Below are 14,601 nucleotides of genomic sequence, written 5' to 3' on the forward strand. Positions count from 1 at the left end.
CACAAGACACCTTTCCAGTTTCACATTTCATGCTTATGAAAGGAAGTTATTTGATTTCTTTATACCTGATTTTATTCAGGTATAAAATGAATTTAGTGAGACTTGCTATGTGGGGGCTTTTGGTAAAGTGAAGAGTTTGGTCACAAAACAGGAAAACCTGTTACAAAAGTACTTTTTTCTTTAGAACAGTAGCAGTAAGGGAGTTTGAAAGCTTATTTGAAGCTTAGGCTGAAAAATTCACCTATCTCTTGGCTTTAAAATATATTTTTTACATTTTGGCACAAGTTCTAGTGTTTTGGGTTTGTTTTATAATTTTAGATAATATTCCAATTAAGTCATTTATTGGTAATTGCTTTACTTCCCTCTTTTGTTGTCACATTATTGTCAGGGAAGTTACAGACTCTATCTTCTATATCTGATATTTGGGGTTAATTTAACTGCAGTTATATATTTAAACCTAGATTTTAAAATTTGTGAGATAAAGTTTAGGAAGGCTGTTTTTGTTGTTGTTATTTTGTTTTGTGTTTTATTTGGTTGTTGAAAAGTGGTTACTGGTTTCTGTCTTGGCTGCAGAAGTAGTATTTGTGTCAGAGTATTTATTGGTATTGCTTTAGAATGGTAACTAAAACTATAGCAGCAAAGACATCACAAAAATAAATCAGTCAGGTTATCTGAATTGTTTTTCTTGTGTTATGGAGTTATTCATAGTTGAATACAGAATGTTTGATTTTTTTGTTTGTTATTAGTGGTCATACATATCCAGATATTGTAAGTTTAAATAAAATTTGAAATAAATCAGTATTCTAAATATGAGTAGGAATCATCTCAGTTTTTTCCATCACTTATACTCCTTTGACGTTTGAAGGGAAAAGTAAAAGCTGGGAGTGGTGGTGCATGCCTGTAACCTCAGGACTCTGGAGGGCGGAGGCAGATCACAAGTTCTAGTTGAGGCTAGGTGACTTAGACTGTGAAGGTTCGGGGGTCAGTCCTCAGCACTGTACCCCTCTCCCCCATTTGAGGGGAGAAAATTTTATAGATCTAAATCCCTTTTGTGTAATGATGATGGGCTATAATTTTAAACATGTACATTTCTATGCTAGGTTCAGTTGGGGAGTTTTCTTAATGAAAACCATAAATAGGTGCTTTTTATTTTTTTACAAACTAAAAAAGATATACTGTCTATTTTAGCTTCTTAATAAAGCTACAGTTTGGATTAGGAGAAAGCAGTTCTACTAAACAGTTTGTAAGAGAAAATAGCTTTGCTGCTGGCTTTTATAGACTCTCTTGCTAAGAGGAGGAGCCGCTATTGAGTCAGTTACAACTTCAGTAGAAGATGTCTTGCAGCTGTGCCTGTTTGGGTTTGTTCCAGAGATAGTATTTGTGTGCACTGTCAGAATGTCTTAAAGGCCCACCCTGGAAAGTGTCCAACTGTATAAAAGGAGTTTTGTTTTATAACATTTCACATGTTCTTATGGGGTTCTGCTGGTGATGGTGGGCTTCATTGTCTTGTCTATTAAGCTGGCATTTTATTGAGACACAGACTTCACAGTTTAAGACTAGGAATCACAGTTGTAGTTACTATATGTAATAAAATAAATTTAGTGCAAGGGTACACACTATGATGAAACCAAACACCCGTTCTCAGACGTTACAATTTCAATGAATTAGTTTTTAATTCTTTTCTGCCCTGTCTGATAAGATTGACATTCATTTGATTATATTCTTCTGGGCAATTTAGTGGACAGTGATTTACAAATCCAGTCAATATATTAGAAAATTGAAGATTTTTTAGGGACTCCCAGTATTTTACGTTTAAAGTACTAAGAACTTCTTGTGTTCAGTATTCTTTAACTTTGCCTGCCTTAACTTCACATGCTTGCATAAATGCTGGAAGAACTATTGTTGAATATTTTCTAGGTTCAGTCTTCTAAACTGTATTTTCTTCAAAACTTCCTCCTTAGTCTTTTTTTACTCACTTCTTTAGATGATTCAAAGTTATTTAAGAGAGGGTACAGTGCTGAGAGTGACTCCTATCTTTTCTAGCGTCCTTAAATCCATTTCTCTCTGAACTTATGTGTATTTCCCATTACCCTTCTCTCTGATTTCTGGGATAGAAATACTACTCTTGCTGTCCAAGGTTAAATTCTGTGGCTTTTGATACTCTTTCCTGCATCTCTTCTCAACTACATGCCATTCATTTTCCTTTCTTTCCCCTTTGTGTCTTGAACTTCTGCCCTCTGTGTTTTTCCCACCAAAAGCCTCCACCAAATAAAACCTCCCAAGCCTCTCTTGGACATCATCCCTCAACCTCCAAGTTTTGGCAGTTACCACTTGTTTCTTTCTCTAGCCTTTGTTGCTAGACTTCAGAGATTATGTGTACTTGTTACTCTCCTCTTCAATATTTTTTTCTTCAGTCATTTGCCCCCCACCCCAACTTGCTCCTTGACTTAATAGCAATCTTGTGTTATTTATTGACCCAGCTAAACTCAGATATTTTTACTGTATCCTGTAGGTAATGGAGAATAAATTAACTTCATATTTTTTAAAAGTTTTTTTTTATTTTAAAGGGGATAAAATTAAACACAAGACAGAACAAAACAGAACATAAGAAATCAATGTCAGTCATAAATTTCAAAGCAAGACAAAGATCTTCACTGTCTCTATTGTATTGTCTGTTGTTTTCTTCCAAATAGTTGTCCATATCTTCACATACAGAAAATTCACACGAAACAACATAGTATAGAACTTATCTGAACAAGATGAGGAAGGCATTTTAGGTCTTGATGATCAGACAATAGGGAAGTAAACAATGGCTGTCATAGTGTTTCTCATTCTCTTCAAAATAGCTGTCCATACCTTCATGTGTGTTGAAATTAAATAAAACAAAACAGGCTAAAATCACTCTGAACAAAGAATAATAGAATTGCTGGATTTCATATCATGATGCTATGGAATTAGCACTGGGTACTGTGTTCTTTTTCTTTAAAGTAGTTATTCATTTCATCATGTGTTATATGATCAGTTTTCATAAATTGTTTATAGATTCTACACATGCATGAGTCTCTACATGTATTTCTATCCTTTCTGTATTAGAGGAAAAAACAAAACAGCAAGATAAAACAAAACAAATTCCTATAAAAACATGAAACGAAAAATGTCGTATAAAACCACAGTACAAGGTGTTCTACAATGGTTACTGTTGTCTCTTGTTATCTTCTGTAGAATTGTTTATGTCATCAGGCATAGTATAATTGAATATGGCAGTACATAACAATATTAATAAAAACAAAGACAGTGTAAAACTTTAGAAGCAGGTAATCAAACCAGAGTGGGTATCCTAGTGAACGTTGTCATCTTTAGTGTAGTTGCCTGTATACTTTCAGACTTGATACTATCAATCATAACAGATTTGAATAAAATCTGTCAATAGAAAACAGCAATCTAACAAATAAGAATCAACTAAGATCAGTCATGATAAAACAGTGTAAGTTATACAGGGCTCCAGATTAAGTTAATAGGAAATTAAGGTTGATTACCATTCTGTATCTTGCTATTTTCAGGATAGTTGCCTGTGCCCTCAAATCTAGTACATTAATTTCATATTTTTGAAGGATTATTTTGGCAGCCTTATAAGATCAGATGATACAGTGAAAGGAATCTGATTAAGATGATGCTCTGGTGATGCAGGGGAGGAAGACATGGCTAACACACATGTAGACAGAGATGGGGCCCAGAAATGATCAGTGAGCACTGTGGCAGGACTGAGTTCTTCACTTAAGAGTACTTTCTGAGCTTGCTTTGTCTCTGATGCTCATTCTTCCTTGGTAGATTCCTTGATCTGTCTATGTAGAGATTTATTATGGGCACTTTTTTAAAACTCTGTTTTGCTGGGAGTTCTATCCACCCCTGATAACACTGGTTGACCAAGTAATCGCAAATCTTCATATTGGAACCCAACCTCTTTCATTCAGACACACATTTCCTACTTATCTTGTTTTGCTGAATGTCACATGGGCACTTTGGTCCACACGCTATCACAGTGGAAGCTTCACTTCCTTTGTCCTTGTTTCCTGATCTTGTTGAAAGCTCTCTCTAGGTTAGTGGCACTACCTGTCCTTTAACTGCCAGGAACCTGGGAACTTTGTTCATTCACCATTATTCCTATAACCTAACAGTTCACAATATTAAATCCTGTCTCTTTGCTCACCAGCCATATCTGGCCTCTATTTCTTCATCTGCATCTTCGTTGACCCTGTCTTTCTCCTGGATCACAGGAGCATCATTCTAACCAGTTTCCTTTCATTGTATCATTTGTTCTCACATGGCTGCCAAAGTAATCCTCCAGAAACACAAGCTAATACTATTTTCCGTTGTCCACAGGACGGAGTAAAAATATCTGAGTTGAGCATATTCACTGATCATGCATTGTTTGGCTCTTGCTTCCCCTTTCCCATCTCCTCCAGTCCCCACCCTGTGTTCTGGGCAGATGCAGGACTCACTGTTCTGTTTATCTTTAATGGTGCTGTGGCCTTTCTGTGCTGTTCCCATGCTGAGGAGTGTATTATGCCCACTTAGAATCTATTCTGTCAGCGCTATTGTCTCCTCCAAGGTCAGCTCACATGCCAGCTTGTGCAGATTCCTTTCCTAGTGTACTCAGTTAAATCCTTTATGCCCCTGGTAGAGCTCTGTTTTATAATGTAGTTGTTTATCCAAATGCCCTTCTCTCACTGCTAGAACCATGATTTACACAGGTCTGTATCCACAGCAGTTATCACCAAACAAAGATGAATCTCTTGTACAAAAAAATCGTAGCACACTTAAAATGTACAGAGTCAAAATAAAAATCTTATAGACAAAGGTAATGGTGAGTATCCTGGTCAGACATTGGGTAGTTCTTGTTTATTATTTTGGGTGAATGGGTGTAGATTGCGAATGTATTAGTGCTTGTGTTGAGAATTTTCTTCCATAATGCAGGTTTGGAGAGGGAAATTTCAGAAGAGAGCAGAGCTGCAGTTTCATATTATGGTGGGCTAATAAAGCTGCAAAGGATCAGAAATACACTGAGTTCTCAAACAAGTGACTGAATCTTGTACATTACAGGTATAGGCAGGAGGGGAAGCAGCAAAAGGGAGAGAGGGTCTCATGCGGGGTTGTGCCTCCTCACAGCTTCCTGGACTTGTAGGACACCCTATTACACAAGCTTAGTATTGCCCCAGGTTACACTAATAGAAACAATGCTGAGTTTATACAGTTTTTGATTTTAATGCCGTGTTGATATGTGGTTTCAGTAGGGCCTCTTGGAACAATGATGGCTATTTTAAAGGAAAGGAGAAAAAGATATGATGGGAGGCAAGGAAGAGTGAGGAAACAGTTTTCTCTCCACAAATGGAAGGAAAAAGTTGATAAATCAGGTTAGTAGGAGATTAGTATGTTGTGATCTTTGTGATAGGCTATTTAATATTTTTTAATCTTTTAGCTATCATTACTACTTAGTAGTAACACCTGCTCATTTGGAGTGTAACAATGAGCCAAAGCACTGCAAGCTTATGGTGCTTCCTTTGACCTCTCCAGGAAGTTGACCATTTCCTTTATGCCTTTCCTGTGCCTCTCTGACATGACTGTAGCACACGTGTTACAATGATCTGTTGATGAGTCTGTCTTCCCTTCTGAACTGAATTTCTTCTCACTGTACAGGAACAAACCTTCCCAAGGTCCTCAGATCCTAGACTACTATTTCTGATGCGAAGGAAGAACTCAGCAAATGTCTCTTACTCATGTTAAATTAAATTTGTAGGACATTCTTGATTTGGGCTAGGCTCCAGTGGACCAGACTAAGCCAGAATACAGTTGAGTTATGTGCCACATAATCAAAGCAAATTCGAAAGTAGATCATTCTCAGAATCAAAACAAAAAAGCCACAAAAACCAGGAAAGTCATAGTAACTAATCAGTTTATCAGAGTTGGCATGCCAGGGAACCCTCCTGTTTTAGTCCTTTAAGGAGGTAACTTTGAAAGGAGCCTATTTTTGTTCTGTTTCTGCTTTCCACCCCCCCCCCCCCGTTTGGTATCTTCCTCTACTTAGCTCATTGAAGCACTCATTCCACAGAACAGGATGTTGCCTGATCCTAGAATTGCCTCCTTCCCAAGCCTTAAGATCTTAAAGCTGAATTTGTTGTAACTTTGCATTCTGATAATTAGTTCACGTAGAATGAAAAAGGTACACTGATCTGATTGTATAATTTTAAGTAATGCTTTTGATTTTTTGCAGTTAATTACAAAAAGATTTGTTAAGAACTTTTTCCTAACACTTTTTAGATATTTTTTAAAAAACAAACTTGTTGATTAAGATTGTCGTCCACCACCCCTTTATCTTCACCCACGCTCATCTGCTTCCATTTTCTGTATCCTCTATGAAATACCAAGTTTATATAGTATACTTTTTTCCTCAGCGTCTTATGAACTGTAAGACTTTATAATACTAAATATTAATAAATATAATTCAACACATGAGTCTAAAATTGCTAAGATGTCTGGTAGGAAGGAAATTTCTCAGATGACTCATGGGCAAATTATTCTGGATTTGGAGCCTGAGAGAAGTTAAACTGTGGTGCTGTGTGGTCAAAAGAGAACTCGCACACTGGGGCCAAGGCATTAGTGGAAAAAAGTGTTTTTGTCCCTTCCTGCTGATGTCATAGGTCATTGATACTGCTATGGATATAGCTGGGGTGTGGATTGTTATAGAAGTTTATATACTAACTAAAACTCTTCGATGTTGTGGAGCTGTAAGTTGATCCCTAGATTTTTGGGTCCTCTACATCTTATTTAATTCTTTTTTTTGTTTCCCTAAAGTAGGAAGACAGTTTTAAAAGTCAAGAAACTATGATCTTAAATTTAAAATAAAGTTTCATATGTAAATTCATGTATATAAATAAAGGAAAAGTAGTCTCCACCTGAATAGCCAGTTCCCTTATTGTAAAAATAATGTTTTGAGTATACACCTTTTTAATTTCCAGTTTCATAGTAGTACAATATGCAAATGTGGTATATTTTTGTCTTCTCGAGATGATGTAATAAATATAAATTCATAAGAACAATTTTTATATTGACCTTTGTGGGTGTTTCTATCTGTATATTTTGCACCCTTGAATTTGTTTAAAATCGTTATCAGAAAAGAATAAATAAGTCTGGACTTGATTTCTTTACTTCTCTGCTAATAATCTACTGGATTATATAAGTTATTTATCTTCTCTGGCTTAGTTTACTTATTTGGAAAACAACAGTATTAAAATAGAGATAATAAAGCTGAAAGTTTATTGGCTTTGAAGTAGATCTAATTGGTGTATATTTTGGTGCTGCTATTTACCGGACGTGTGAGTTTGGGAACCCAATTTCTCTGGGTTCTGTGTTCAAATCATAGTGTGGCAAAGCTCAGTTTCTTAATTTTCTTAAGATGTTTGAACAATAAGATGCCTTATAAGTAGGATCTTTTATTTTGAAGCCTAAAATCGCTGAGCAGGGCATTGGTTCCATAACTAACAATGCTCAGGCTGCCACCGCAAAATACCATAAGCTGGGTGGCTTAGTCAACAGAAATTTGTTTCCTCGCAATTCTGTAGGCTGGAAATCTAAGATAGAGTTGTCAGTGTGATTCTTGGTGTTTCTGGTGCGTGAATGGCTGTCTCTCTTGGTGATGAGGGAGATGGGGATGGTGTGAGTGAGCTTGCACAAGCATTCAGCTTCCTGTGCCCCCCTGGGTCCCGGCTCCATCACTTTCGTGACCTCACCTAAACATACTTGTCTCTCTGAAAGCCTCCATCTCCACACAGTCACGTGCTGGGAGTTAGTGCAGCACAGGAAGTGTAGAGGAGCATAGTTCAGTCCATGCAATAGGAGAGAAGAAACGGGAAAGAGACCCGGGCGTGCTGAGGAGAAGCCTGCATGGCGCTTGTGGTTTCCCAGGTCTGCTTCACTAGAGCCAGTTCTATGGGGCAGTTGCTCTCAGACTTGTGGATCCTCCAGGGCAGTACATTTAAAAAAATTGTTTGGAGCCAGTATTTTCTCAAGTATTTGTCATTGTACTATCAATGTTTATTAAAAATGCATTTACTAGTAAAGCATGTATTATGAAAAGTGAGAACTTAATCTGAATAATGGATGACCTTCTGAAATGAGTAAAATTGCTATTCTAAAATTTTTTACCAAATTGCCATTTTATGAATTGGTGAAAATTGTGGTGGATTATACGGCTTACTTTCATTATATAGAATTATTTTTTAGCTGGCTGTGTTATGTAGCCCAGTCAGTAACCCCAGCACTTGGGAAGCTGAGATGGGAGGATTACAGTGAGTGTGAGGCCAGTCTGGGCTCCATAGGGAGTTCAAGATTGCCCTGGGCTATGTAAGGAGACCCTATTTCAGAAACAAAATAAAACAAATTTGCTTTGGGATTAAAAAGGTCCTCCTCCCGCTTTCCTCCCCCTTCTCCCCCTCCTCCCTCCTCCCTCCTCCCTCCTCTTTTCCTTTCCTCCCTCCCTTGCTCCCTTCTTTCTAGCAGCTGGCAGCCTTAGGTGAACAAGAGCATGTATGTATTCACTGACTCCATGTTCAATCACGAGCATTTTGGTAGCAGGGTGAACTTACAAAAACGTAACAAAGTGTACAAAAATATGGGGTTGTCTCAGCCTTGAATTAATATAAATATGTGCACTGGAAAAGAACTCTAGAATTTAAATGGTGGCAATGTAATGGGTCTGGTTGTACAAATTTAATTAATGGTAGTTATTTATTGATCATTTTGACTTTAGAATGACACATTTTAGAAATGACACATTTTCCTTTAGTGACCTTACATTTACTCTGCTCCCCTTAGTATTTGTAGTTATAGGAGAGATGAATATAGTATCATCTTATTTTTAGTCATTTCCCAGTTTAGAATTAACAGTAGAAAGCAGGAGTTTATCTGCTTTATATCTGTGTCATGGTAGGTACACAATCTTAGGCCAAGAAGGGAATTTTTATATATGATGTAAATGAAAAGGCATTCCTGTTATAAATGAGTTAAGATAGACATAGTTCATCTTTATATATTGGAGATTAGGTTTAGATTTGTTTTTTTTTTATCTAAAAATTAGTATAGTTTGCAGTCATCTAGCTAAAGAGGATTTGAATATGTGTTAAATACATACACTTTTGGTGTCCATAGGGCAGATTAAAATGATAAAAATGAAAACAAAGTTGAAGAATGGAGACCTGAAGCAAAGCAGAATTATTACCACAAAAATGCAGGGAAAAACAAAACACAACTAAGTAACAGCAGAATTGTAAAAATTATAGTTACGTTGCTGTGGTTTTTATGTAGGATTCTTCATTTAGAGGATAGACTGGGCAGTAGGAAACTGAGTTTTTTTGTTTGGCCCATGTGAATTTCTAGCTGAGGAATGAAATGGCTTGGAACCAGATCGGGCTTTTCTCCTGAGCATGCCCTTCTCCTGCAGGCTCTGGCTTGGGTGGGGCCTGCTTTTCTCATTCAGCTTTTGGGCGCCAGATTTCCATCTGCTTCTCAGTCTCTCAATGGCAGGGACAGTGGACAGCAAGTTCGTGTGCTTGAAAGCTGCGTATGTATTCCAAGGGGGCAGTTTTAAGGGCATTTCCACTTGGGTTTTGTGGTATATGTTTTTGCTTGTGAAAGTTTACTGTTGAGTGTGATTAAATAACTATGGGACTAAAAATTTGGAAACTACTAATGCACAGAGTAGATGAAATCTGGATTTGCACTGTTGGTTGCAAGGGAAGACAGTATGTTCTCCATTTGAGCCAGTCTTACAGGGCAAATCCATTTTTTAGTGACCAGAGTTTAATTTTAGGCCACCTGTTTGTATTTTCCTATGCAAATACTGAACTTCAGCATGCTATTATTGTTAACATAATAATAGTCTTTTCAGATGTGATCTGTGAAGGTCATGAAACTAGTATTTATTTTACATACTTGTCCTGTTGTTTCACGATTGATTTTTTTCAGTGATATGGTGTGATAAACTACATGAAAGGTAATTATTTCCAAAAGTGCTGTAAAACTTTTGTAAAATTAGTAGTATGCAGTTTGCCTTATTAATCTTGCTTAAAAAAAAAAAAAACCCAAACCTTTGTCTCAGTGCTAATTCCTAACAAAATGAAAAGCTGTAGCATTGTAATTAGCAGATAATTTTTGTATTCCTTCATATTTAGTTGACACTGTGGGGAATACCACTGAAGTCATCATGATTTTCTGAGTTGTCCTTGGGAAGATTGTTTTCCTTTTTTGACCCAACAGAGAATTATCTTCAAATTATTGGCAACTTGGGTGTGAGAGCTGAGTGAATAATAGCTATTGAGATGATGCTGATGCCTGGGACAGCCAGTCACTCATCTGCCCCAGCTTTTTAAAAATATAATTAATAACACATTAATTGGACAAAATAATGGGTTTCTTGAGACATTTTCATATGTACATTTAACATACTTTGATTATATCCAGCCTCCTCCTCTTCCCCCCATCTTTTTTATTTTTTTGTAGTGTTGTACAGGTTATATGATATATCGATGGCCTGTAGTTAATATCATAGCAGGATCACAAAGTTAATTCAGAACTTAAGTTTGATATTACTTTTGCTTGAATTTTTTTGGTGGACTCTGAGGGTTAAATGCCTTGCGTATTTTCCAGTAGGATCTTCTATCAGATTACTTACACAGATGTTGAACTTTGAGAATTTTACCAGGATACATTTAAATGAAACATTTAACTGAAGTAAAAATTATTATAGGCAGAACCACTTACCCGAGGTTATTTGAAGCTCTTAAGTAGTGTATTTTTGAACTAAACTAAGGTGCTTCAGTAGTATAGTTGTTTTTTTTTAAAGGGAAAAAGGTTTATAGCATTCCACATGACACATCTGTAATTCCATTGTAGTTACAGTTTTCCGAACTAGGGAAAGTTGCTGTGATGGGCTGCAGGCTTGGAAGGTCTATAATTTTACCTCTTTATGGTGCCTTTTGCTGACTCCTGGGCTGATGTGTTTACCATTTCATAGTCTTTATTTTTTTAGAACATCTACTCTGCATTGGCATAACTCTGAAAGTTTTATAAATGCTTAACAAAAAACTTAATGACCAAAATTTTAAATCTGAGACTTTTTTGAGACAAGGTTTAGGCATTTATGTCAGTTTACTACAGTGCTTGGAAGCTTATGAAGAAGAGGATTTCAAAGTATGAGATTAATTTAGGCTTCAGCTTGGTGGACTTGTCATAGTTTGGGGAGTTGATTAGCTTTGACAAGCTTTTGTCTTGTGACCTATTAAAATGCAGCGTCTGCAGCCTGTGCATTTATCCTGTGCAGTTAACCTTGATGGATTTGTTAGCTTATTTGAGACGAGCCTCCTGAGCCATTGTTGTTATTTTGTAACGACAGAGCCTAGAGTTTATTTATCCAGAAATGGTAGTAGATTAGTTGTAGATTACCACTAAAATGGACTTTATGATGGGGTTGGATAGGGAGTTTAAGCATAGAGTAACTGGGATGAATTCAGAAAAAGGACAATCCCTAGAATGTGTTACGATCAAGAGAGACCATGAAGCTGCTTTTGATGTCACTGGAAGAAACTGCTCACTGGTGTGTTTTTCTTTTCAATACACATTCTATGGTGATGGCCTAAATAAATGCTCCACAAATGCTGGGAACATCACAAAAGCTATCTATTGAGAATGCATGACATTGCACCGATGCATGACATTGACTAGGAACATCTCACGTAATTTCATCCTTTTTATGGGAGCAGAGTAGCAGATGGAGCAGGGAAGAGGTGTGGACAGGAAACATGATGACATCTTTGTGTTTGTCAGGCTAATATTTTCCTATAAATAGGAAAGTAGATACTGTTGAAAGAGAACAAAGGTGTTTGTGTGTGACCAGCTTGCACACTTAATAAGCATCTTCCCATTCCATTTTACCCTCCCTTTTAAAGAATGTCCTCAACTTTCAAAGAACTCTTCTTTCCCAATGTCTTGCTCTTGCCCCTTCAGCAGAGAACAGGAATAAACTTTTTAGCCCATCTGCATATGCACCAGTATTTTTGTTAGAAAAAGACACCTACTAGGTTCAACTCCATACTGAGGTCAGAAAGATAAAATAACGAGCAAGGAGCTCTGTGTTTTTTCAATTGAACAACTGATAATACGTCTTAAAAATTATACTACGTAGAAGCTTAAGTGTTGAGGTTATACTGCTTAAGAGAGCAATCTTAATGGAGTCAGGATGGGTTTATGAAGTGTGCTGAATTTTGTACTCTAGTAGAAATCAGTTTTTTGAAGAGACAGAGACAATCTTAAGTTTCATGTGCCAGGAAATGAATTTTATGTGAAGCCATCTAATGCTATTACTGAGCTAGAAGAGATTGGCAGGTTCCTGTGCTATTACTGTCATGTGGCTAGAGCTGTGTGACAAGGCAAAGTGGCATGGCTTGTGGTAGTACTTGTGGGATTTGAATTGTCTCCAAGGAAGCAGGCCAACCAATTGATTTCACTTACTGTGGAAATACTATTCTCCTAGTAAAGTATTTCAGCACTTCAATTCATGAAAACTTCAGTTCACTGTAACTTGTGTCTCCTGTGTCTGCATCTCTCTGCCACATACCACTCACATAGTCACCATCAGCCTTCTCTATTCTTCCATACTTTCTTATGTGCGCAGGTTCACTGACATACAGCATCTCCATCACACTTTATTGTCGGCCCCCAAAGGAGCGTATTACATATACTGCATGTATTTGTATTTAACAGTGTACCTTGTTACAAGCTTCATAACTGGAGTGGAATCTGTAAATTTTTCATCATAGCTGCACGATAATCTGTTGTATGAATGTGACATGATGTCCTCCATTGATGGATGCTGGTCCTTGGCTGTTACAATGTTGTACTGAATCATTGTGTACATAATTACTTTATGTAAGTACAAATGTATTATGCTATCCATTTCCACAAGTAGATTACTACAGTAGTGAAAACTTTATACATATTTGGAATTTTGCTAGCTCTGGGCACATTGATTGCCATGAGGTGTCTGTACTGGTTTGCTTTTCCAGCAGTGTCTATGTAAGGGTGTCTTCCCCAGTACCCTTGCTCAGTGATTACATTTAGAAACTTGGCTGCCTCTACTCTAAATTTTTAACTTCATTTCTTGTACGAGGAGTGCAGTAACCATTTTTTTCATGTGTTTCTGTGCCCACTGGATTTGTTTCTCTTAATTGTTGAATATCCTGTAGCCACCCCCCTCCCCCATTCAGGTGATTTAAGTCAGCTTTGCTAACTAAAAAATGAAATTTGTTTTGGAATTTTGATAATGAGTCAGTTTATAACCAGGATGTTTTATATGATTTTTCATTCAAGTTATTTGAGTTTAACCAGAGAACAAATTTGTCTGTCTCTTCCAAATACAGTTGAGAATGAGAATTAGTACTCTTCAAAAGTGATTTCCTGAAGAGTTGACAGTGATAGTTTTCTTAAACTGTGGCTGCTTTTCAAATTAATAGTAATTTCTGACTCTAAATTAGGAAAATTTATCAGTCAGTGACAAGTTGCTAACCTTGCTATCTACTTCTTTCACTAGACTGAGAACAGGATTCCTTCTTCATCTGTATTATTGATGTTTGGCATATATATTCTGAAAGTATTCAATAAATATTTGTTTTGAAGTAAGAGGGTAAGATATTCATCAGACCCTCAATCCTGAAAGTTAGGAAGTTTATGAGGGGAAACTTAAATAGATATTGCCAATGACTCTAAAGGCCACATGCTGGTAAGAATTTATTGATTTTACCTTTTCAACAGTTAACTTACTGGCCATTTGCTAGATCTGATTACACAACAGTGAGACATAGGGATTGGTGACAGTGCCACATAGTCTTTGAAGCTGGGGAGCAGGGGTTTGAATCCTGCTTGTCCATTTATTGGTTGGGTGGCTTTGTGCAAACTCTTTTACCTTCTTCATATATAATCTGAGAATAATTTCAGCTTCTACTTCAAAGGATTGTGAAGATTAAGGGAATTGGTTCTGACAGAATTTCTAAAGCAGAACTCAAAAAATTGCCACTATTCTGTCTGTTGTTTTGGTTGTATTATTAGTTACTTTTGTTGAACAAACAGATGCAGTCCTCCCTCTCATTTTTTTCACAGAATCCGTTTGATAAGTGTTCCACCACTTAGTTGTTATGTGCCTACCACTTCCTCTATAGCATCTAATTTAATCCGTGGAGTCATCCAATCGCTACATATCACTGTGTATCCTTGTTTTGCAGATGAAGAAGCTGAAACAGTACTGCTAAAAAGTTGTTCATAGTTGTGTTGTGGCTAATAAGCAGAGGAAGAGTTCTAATCCTGTTCTGTTTGGTTCCCAGCCTTAATCTTCAAGCTACCATTCTGTTTTATCTGAGTATTGGATAGTGGGTAGGTTCTTCTCACAGAAAGGAGCTTCAGCTCCGGGTATTACATAGAGTTGAGATAACACTCAAGGATTTGAAGGGATTTGAGCAAATACAGTTCACCAGTATTTCTGACCATGCAACTCACAGTGTG

General features: G+C 36.9%; 1 protein-coding gene across 21 annotated transcripts in view; it reads left to right on the forward strand.

Annotated features, from left to right (window-relative positions):
- The window catches only part of Epb41l2 (erythrocyte membrane protein band 4.1 like 2), a 181,447-nt gene that overhangs the window by 63,256 nt on the left and 103,590 nt on the right, over window positions 1–14,601 (forward strand). For 8 of the 21 annotated variants that reach the window (XM_063233493.1, XM_063233495.1, XM_063233497.1 and 5 more), the window contains exon 1: window positions 9,466–9,613. The exons of 4 other annotated variants lie outside the window; for them this stretch is intronic. The gene's annotated coding sequence lies outside the window, so the exon portion shown is untranslated. Of the gene's footprint in view, window positions 1–9,462; window positions 9,614–14,601 lie in introns of those variants that run through there. 9 more of the 21 variants (XM_023564520.2, XM_063233492.1, XM_063233491.1 and 6 more) reach the window with 4 other exon arrangements.

The sequence above is a fragment of the Cavia porcellus genome, unplaced genomic scaffold (genome assembly GCF_034190915.1).
Source record: "Cavia porcellus strain 051 isolate PalLab524CR breed Dunkin Hartley unplaced genomic scaffold, mCavPor4.1 scaffold_22, whole genome shotgun sequence".
Taxonomy (NCBI): Eukaryota; Metazoa; Chordata; class Mammalia; order Rodentia; family Caviidae; genus Cavia; species Cavia porcellus.